This window comes from Melopsittacus undulatus, chromosome 4, assembly GCF_012275295.1.
Source record: "Melopsittacus undulatus isolate bMelUnd1 chromosome 4, bMelUnd1.mat.Z, whole genome shotgun sequence".
Classification (NCBI taxonomy): Eukaryota; Metazoa; Chordata; class Aves; order Psittaciformes; family Psittaculidae; genus Melopsittacus; species Melopsittacus undulatus.
Genome location: NC_047530.1, coordinates 96,678,372 through 96,687,300, shown reverse-complemented (window position 1 = coordinate 96,687,300; position 8,929 = coordinate 96,678,372).

The window sequence follows — 8,929 nt, the reverse complement described above, 5'->3', positions numbered from 1 at the left end:
ATGTCCATGAGCACTATGGAGAACTATCTATAGAGATGCGAGTTCTCGGATATTTTCACACTTGCTTTCAGACTCTCACTGAAATTTTTCTCCATGTGAATTTATGTATGCCTTACATGACTTCAGATATAAACATTTCAGTGTGGTCATCTTTATTTAGTGTCTGTGAGGTTTCATTCTTTTTCAGTTTTGCACTTCAATAGACTGACAAAGATGGCAAGAAAAGGAGACTTCAGAGAAGTCTTGAATTTTAGAAAATAAGCGTATCTTAGTTTACTGGTGACTGACATATGACTTCCACAGGTTCCAGTACTTTTGCTTTATATAAGGTGTCCTTCACCCCATTTCAGTTCTGTTTGAATTAGCTGAAAAAAGTGGCTATGTGTTTAAAACAAACAAATTTTTATTTTTTGGTACTTGCATAGATTTACAAATTTTTGAAAAACACAAAACCCTGAAGTTTGATCATTTCCAGTCATGTCAAAGCTTAAAATTCAATTCTAAGTTGAGAGACACATTTACGAAAGGTAGAATTTGTGCATATGTTAACAAAGGACAATCAGTTCGGGGCCCATAGGTTCATGTATATTGCCTGCACAATATAAATGGCTTTCCAGTTCTTCCATTTCTTTCAGTGGACTTCCATTTTTCCAGCACCAACTACAAGTAATTAGCTTGATCACTGTGTTATATATACAGCTCTGCTTCCTTGCTGAACACACCTAGGTAGTTTCAAAGCACATTTACCTTTTTCTCCTTAGCTGTTCTATATACCAAAATGTATGCTTTGATCATCCAGCATGCAGGAAGCATCCTTCATCTGCCTTTTCCATGAACACATCTCCAACTTGGGCAGTTTAAACTGTCATTTGTTTTGCCAGTGTTTTCTCCCCCATATAATCTCAACAGTATCTTCACCTGCTTCAGTGTGTAAGTATATTCTTATCCAACAGCCTTGGTTCTAGAAATAGCCTTTCTGCATCTCTCTGCATCATCAGATGGCCGAGCCTTTCCAAACTGAAGGCATTTTTCCTGAAATTACATATCTCTGTATCTGTCATTAAGTCATAAACTCTTTAAAGCTTTAACCTGTCTGAGAGGATCAATAAAGTAAATTTTATTAAATCAATTATCTGTTTAATAAATGTTTTCTACAACAGTTATCTTGGTATTTTGGAGACCTCATAGCAGTCTTTCAGTATCTGAAGGGGGCATATAAGGATGCTGGGGAGGGTCTCTTCATTAGGGACTGTAGAGATAGGTTAAAACTTAAACAGGTGAAGTTTAGATTGGATATAATGAGGAAGTTCTTTACTGTAAAGGTGGTGGGGGGCATGGGAATGGGTTGCCCAGGCAAGTTGTGAATGCTGCACCCCTGGCAGTGTTCAAGGCCAGGTTGGACAGAGCCTTGGGTGACATGGTTTAGCGTGAGGTGTCCCTGCATGTGGCAGGGTGGTTGGAACTAGATGATCTTAAGGTCATTTCCAACCCTAACTATTCTATGATTCTATGGTATTTATCACTATTATTATTATATATATATATTCAGTATTTCCCCCAAGCATCCTTTGGAAAAAGGAAATTACAAAGAGTATGAAATACTGTGAGTGCAGAAAAGATTTAGGTCTGAAAATAATATTCCCAACTGAAAAGATTAATGAAGAACTAGATGAATATGCTCCACTGTTGTCTTAAGGAATTCCTGCACGAGCATTTTTTTTCCACTGAAACTATCACATTCCTAAAGCTCTTATGCAACTCACTTTGTGGCAGATGGTTTTTTTTTCCTCACAAATTAAGTACCTTAACTAGCTTAGTTACTAATTACCAGGCTCTGAAATCAGTTTTCATTTGCAGACCAGACCCTATTACTTGCATGGTGCTACCCTTTCTCAAGCATGCTTACCACGGAATTAGCCATCCATTCAGATCCTGCTGGTGATATTTCCAGTGGATCTTTCATTCTGCAGCAGCAGGAGTGTAAAAAGTTAATTCAATGAATAATACTAGTTTCAAACCCATTCAAAAATGTCAGATTGCAAACTTCTTAAGTCAGATTCGAAATTTCTTAGATGTACATAGAGCTTCTTTCTCTAAACTGGTAGCTAGTCTTTGAAGACCTGTGCATCAAATTTTTGGACCAGCACTAAAAACTGCAAAAGAGAACAACTGCCTACAGAAGGTACTGGTTTCACTTCTACTTTTCAATCTCCCATGGAGCAGAATTCCTCTGAACTCAGCTCTGTCTACTGGAACAACACTACAACACAGAAAACCTAACATGCTAAAAATATATCCTGTAGGTATAATCTTAATTATGCTTAGGTTAAAAAGATTTAGTAACCTTGGAGATAGAAAACAGAAGAAATGATTATTTTTAGCATTGAGGAACTTCTCCAAGCAACAATACCACACAGTGTAAAAATATACCAGGTCAGTACACTTCGAAGATTTCAGATGTTTCATCCTCTTAAGGACTAAACTGCAGTACTATTAAACTATATTACTCATTTTTTTTTTAATTCTTCTTCAGATTTACAATCCATATGGTCAAAGAAATTATACAGATATGCAAAGCTGTACAGGAACTGTAAGTATACCATCTTTACAAACTGAGCTTGACTCAACAAAAATGGAGTTTTCCACTTGCTTCCAATACAGCTTTATATGAGATTTGCAATATCGAGAGCAGAAGTTCCAAGGGACAGCCTGAACTGAAATATAGCAATTTGTCTGCAGTTTTGTGTCTGTGGGTATGCTCAAGTCCTCAAAGCTGTAGTCACAGGCAGAAGTAGTCTCAGCAAGAGTGTTATGGCATCAAAAATCCACATTATTTGGTTCTGCTAAATCATCTTTGTGTAGTGACAGTCCCTCGTGCTTTTCTCTTGGTTTCTTCCCTTATGAATATGCCAAACTGATCTGCTGGAGCAAACACAGTAGCATACCAGCCCTCTCCATCTCCTCGCTGTTCAACAAGTTCAAGCATGCATGCATGTGTGACTGTAGGAGGAAATAATTGAAATTACTGTGTGAGTACTTATCTGTTAATAACAGCTTGCTTATATTAATAGCAGCTTCGTTTCTGCTAAATAAAGGAGAAAATCATCTAATATTGGTAGAGAGAATCTCCCTGACTTGACACTCTACCAGGGAAGCATACTGCACACTGGTATTTGCCTAACTCGTAGCTATGAAAAGAAACCCATGCACATGAAAGTTTCCTGCACCTCAGAGCAAATGAAATTTTGAGTGTCAACACTTGGTGACAAAGCCTATATGAAAATGTATACACTGAAGATTCATTCATAAGATTTACCAGAACAACATATGTGGATATTAGTCATTAAGAGCCACCATCTCCCCAAATGCTCAGATTCCTCATGGTTTTGTTTCTCTTGTGTAACAATGACTTTTACATGCTGAATGGGTGGCGGGATTTCCTAAGCATAAAGTGCAGGTGAAATTCTCCTCCACCAAGAAAATCAATGTAAGCAGGCTGAGAAATACTGAGCAGCCCTGGAAAATGCAGAGGTCAGCTCCTCCCTGGAGCTGTGCCACTGTACACGGCCACAGTAACTGGCACATGCTTCACCATGGTAAGAAAACAGACTTTAAGACAGCTTGGTTTAAATGCAGGCAAAATGAAATACTTAATGTAGGAACAATAGGGTTCTTTGTGGCAGGGAAAAATGTTTTTTCCTCCAAGTACTGGCAGACTAGCCCCAGTCTATTCTGCCTCTCTTGCTCTGAGTGCTTTTCATTATTATTATTATTATTATTATTATTATTATTATACTCTGTTTCAAAGAACAGTCTGGAATTCAGGGAAAAGCATTACCTACCGCTGTGACACAGGCCTGCCTAGCAGCATGAAATAGAAAAATGCGTTTTCCCAGAGCAACCTCTCACTTAAACTTATCAAGCTCCTGGAATAACTGACAGCAGTTTGTGTTTGCACATTAGCATGTACAAACACTGCCAACCTCAAGCTGTTAGCCTTTTCTTACATAGTTCCTATTGCCATCCTTCAGCTCCTGCCTCAGCATTATTTTTTTCCATTTTTTTAATGTTTCACTTTCCTTTGCTCCCTTCCCCCATCTATTGGTTGCTCTTTCCCTTCTAGCGACTTACTTCTCTCACTTCCTAGTAGTCCTTTTCTCTAACAGGAATGTTCTCTTTTCATATTTCTACATTACACTTTTTTCCTCCAAGTTATTAATATATTTATTTTCTCTGGAGAGGATTTAGGGCATCTCCCATTTGTTACAATTGGTGTGCTTTTACATCTAAGCAATTTTGAATTATATGCTGCTAAACTATGTTAAAAGCATGAGGACTTGTTTTACTTTAGAAAACCAACATTACTTTAAATTGTTTCCAGATGTAGTCAACAAAACTAAGTTAAACATGACAGCATGTAGAGCATACCACTTTTGCATAATTTCTGTAGTTGTCTATCATCGCAGCTTTAAATGACTGCCAGTAACTGAGACCAAAATATTTTGCACGTATTTAATTTGAAACAATAACGATAGCAGCAATAGACAGCTATGACAAGCTGAAGATCTACTGCATAATGCAGTAACTTATGAAGTGTTGTTTGCCTACATTTCTTACATAGTAAGATTTATAATTAAAATAATTTAGAAGCTACTTTGATAAAGTTGTTTTATTGGTCACCTGTGGAAAGATAGCATTTACTGTCTTTAGCTTTTAGAGTATTTGCTAGTGTTCTAAAACCTGCACTCATTTAAACTACAGAATATTGTTCATATCCTCACTAGAAATGAATTCTTCATTTGAATGAGACAACTGCAGCTGCTGATATTTTTCCCCTATTCTCCCCCCCCATCTTTTTTTTTCACACCAAAGTGTGAATCCAAAAGTTCTTTAGCTTGACCATATAGACAGCTGACTCTCTGGGGCACAGGAAAGGCAAAATGCAGGAATGCAGTATTTATATTTTATATTTATATTAAAATTATTTATTTTAACATACATCTGTAGAAGTCTCCCAGTAAATGAGAATTCTACTGAAATTCTTCCAAGGCGATTTTCATCACCTTTTTCTAGTGGAAGTTGTGTATTTATGATCCATCACTCAAGTTTGATTTAATAAAGACAACTGAACCCACCATTAATTTATAGGAGGGAAGGACAGGTCATCTCCTCACCAGCAATGAATATTACCTCTCCAGACTCACCCAGTTCTGCTCACTGTCCCTTTTTTACCTTCTTACTTTCATTTTAGTATCCCTTTCCAGGTCATCTTCTGTACCGCTAGAATTCTTGTGAATCCATCAGCCAAGCAACTGTTGAATAAACCATCTTACTTGAGTCTCTCTCTCAATTATCCTTTTAATAATGAAATCTCTAAACCTACCTTACTCTCTGAGGAACTGTTAACACAACTATAAGCATTAAAAGGATAAGACAAGCAGCTAAAGAAATCCTGCAACACAAAATCCTAATGCTGACCAGCCAAATGCCATTCCTCAGGCACTTCTTACAGAGTCTTGCTTCCTCAACCACCATTCAAAAAATCCGAGCTCCAGAGCAATTCAGGACTTCAGCCAAAATCCAGCACAAGAATAAAATAATACTGGTCATTCAGGCTGGAGTTGGAAACTTGAAATAAATGGCAGCCAAGTCACCTCCTTGAGTGCCACTGTGTCGGACACACTGCATTAGCTGTGCTGCTGCACAGCCGCTGGGGACCAAGCAGCTGAACCCAAATTGCTGTTGAAATGAACACTTGAAAGCTGTGAGATTCACTATGAGACAGTTTATACAAGCAAAAAATATAAATAATTTCTTCAGTAATGTTTGATTCCTAACAAAAAGCAAAATAACCCCAAGCCCCACAGGATTAAGCTGTTCTTTGATGGCCTGTTTCTTCAGAGTATTCATAGGCCTTTCTTATTTCTTTTGCAGAAAAGAGAGAAGACAACAAAAAGCATTGCCCAGACGGTGCCGTGGAATATTGTGATATTCTTGTGGTGTGACTGCAAGCCTTTATCAGACCTATGGTCTTTTATAGAATGAGGAGGTGGGATGGTACCTGAGAAGACATCTCCAAAGCATAGTGTTTTCCAGGACTGCCTGTTCCTCCATTAGTTTTCACAGCTGGTTAAAGCCCCATCATCATTAAAATATTCTTCGTTCTTATCAGAATGGCAATTTTGCCGTTTCTTGGAAAGAAACGTGTCCCTTCAAAAATTAAATAACTTCTCAGGGAAACTCAGGGGCAGGCGCTTGCCCAAGGCAGTGCATGTATCTGCACTAAAGAGCTGCAAGCACAGCTATGCAGTATACCCATACTGGCTATACTGCTGAGGGTATGCAAGTACTGTACAGCTCATCCAGTGCAAGCACTGTATCCCTCACTAACAGATGACTCTAGCCAGACCTCATCTTTGGGCACCCATGCCATCCATGGATAACAAACAATTGCAGTTCACTGTTTTACTACAGTGTGAGTCTAGTCCTAAACTTCACATAGCATAAAGCATCCCAGGAGTAGTTTCATCTGTATCCTTGTACAGCTCCAAGCTGCAGAACCCTCCTGGGCTGAGGGCTGCCCTGCATGCTGCCCAGGGATGGCCAAGGGAGCAATGCAAATGATCAAAACTGCAACACATGGGAGATATCTATCCAGACATCTTGTCTGCTTTAGTTTGTGCCATTGACTGCTTCCAACGAAACTGACCCATATAAATATTCTCTATATGTGTTGATGTGTAGACACTATCTGATGTGGCCCTGCTCCAAGTCCCATGGAAAAGCAGCAAGTTTCCTCTGTGCTGATCACCACAGTCAGCACCAGCACAGCAGCACTGGGGATGAATCAACATTCTTGCCCCTTAAGGTGCTTCTTCTGAGTTAAACCCGGCCCTACAGAAGCTATGGGAACTGCTGCTGCTTCAATCTAGTTCACTCCAACAACCTGCAATGTAATTTAATGTTTAAAGTTGATGCAGGTTAAAAATGGTCAACTAGAGGGGTGCTATTGGGTTCGGTGTTTTCCCAATGTGGAATTTAAGCAGTATAGAATCATAGAATAGTTAGGGTTGGAGAGGACCTTAAGATCATCTAGTTCCAATTCCTCTGCTATAGGCAGGGACACCTCACACTAAAACATGCCGCTCAAGGCTTTGCCCAGTCTGGCCTTGAACACTGCCAGGGATGGAGCATTCACAACCTCCCTGGGCAACCCATTCCAGTGCCTCACCACCCTAACAGTAAAGAATTTCTTCCTTATATCTAATCTAAACCTTCCCTGTTTAAGTTTTAACCTGTTACCCCTTGTCCTGTCCAGTATAATGAAAGGAAATGAAAATGCAAACTTCTCCATCTTAAACATGGAACACAACCTACATGGATTACATGGCATTTGCTTTACCATGAAACCCCCTTTTATTTGCAATAGAATTTCCCATTATTATCATCACATTTTAAAGCTGCATTTGATAGCTCCTGAAAGGCTTATTGCATTTACATTACAAACTGGGAATTACTTATTTACTGTATTATCCTCAATATCACATAAAATATAATTACTATTTAAGCTTATAGTTTCACTGAGTTGAAAGGAAACTGAGTGGTAGTTGGTTGCACCAGCAAATGTAAAATAAAGAAAATACAGCTGTAGATGCAAACAAATAAGAAATATTTCAAGAAGTTTACTACACATATGATCTTAGTTTCTTTAAGGAGATTATGCTAAACAAAAAAAAAAGCTGTTGCAGGTGATTAGGTGAGGAAGCAGTTTCAAGCTTAAATATCTGGGGTGACTTAAGGCTCAGAGAGGTGGGTAGCAGAAACTTTTCCAAATTAAGCATTTCTAAGTAAGAGTGAAACTCAGTATCTTGAGGGTTTTAAAATACATGTTGGTAGTAGAATGCTAACTTACTACTTAGTGTGTGGCAAGATTTGCTTAGCTCGTATTTAAAACTTACTGGATGTGCACTATGCCAAATTACTAAGTCTCCATGAAAAAGGTAGTGAAAATGAATGATGTCCCTTTAAAGCACACTGCAGTAACAGAAATGTGTTTACAGTTTGGGTTTTTTTTTCAGTCTTGAAAATAGAGTATGAACATTGCAGATTGAACACAATAACATAGTTCACTTAAAGGAAGAGTCTCCAGAAATGTTCACAAAAGACTATCAATTCTGAGGCCACAATTGAATGTGCCATGGTGACATAGGGCATGTCAGTTAAAAATGAGTATGTTTTCAGCCATAATTTTTTGGCTTAAAAAATTTAATTGTTCCACCAATATGTTAGTTTAAATGTGAGATTTTATCAAAACATTTGTTCTAGCAAGTAATTTTATAGCCTTATTCCTGATGCGCTAGGAACCCTCCAAACTCCAGTAGAGAGCTCTCCCAGTATGGTGACACTGGGGACAATATGATCAGTACCATGACAGAAAGGCTTTCAGATGTTTCATCTCTTAAATTCATGTGGTATATTAATAATTCCAATGCTTAAACTTGATCAGCATGAACAGCATTGACAATTACAATGTTTTGCTTATATAGCACGCATATTCATTAATACAGGCAGAAAGGCTGATTTCAATTTTTCCAAGTTAAATCTTTAATGTTAACCACTCGTACTACACAACTTAGCAAGAGTTTCCTATAATTTTCACAAACACAGACATCCCACTCTGAACTACCTGAACACCAATCAACATTCAGAAAAGAAGAATTATTCATATAATACAGAGCTGGTTAGATAAGGGATACGTAAACACAGCTACAAGGAAATACAGTTAAAATAAAGCTCCTGATTGAAATAAGCCATTGCACCTGTAATAACATTGGCTATGAACTGAACTCATCAGCAGTCAATACTGTAGACAAAGATTCAAATTTTACATTATCCCACATATTTTTAACGTCAGTCCACAGTTATTAAA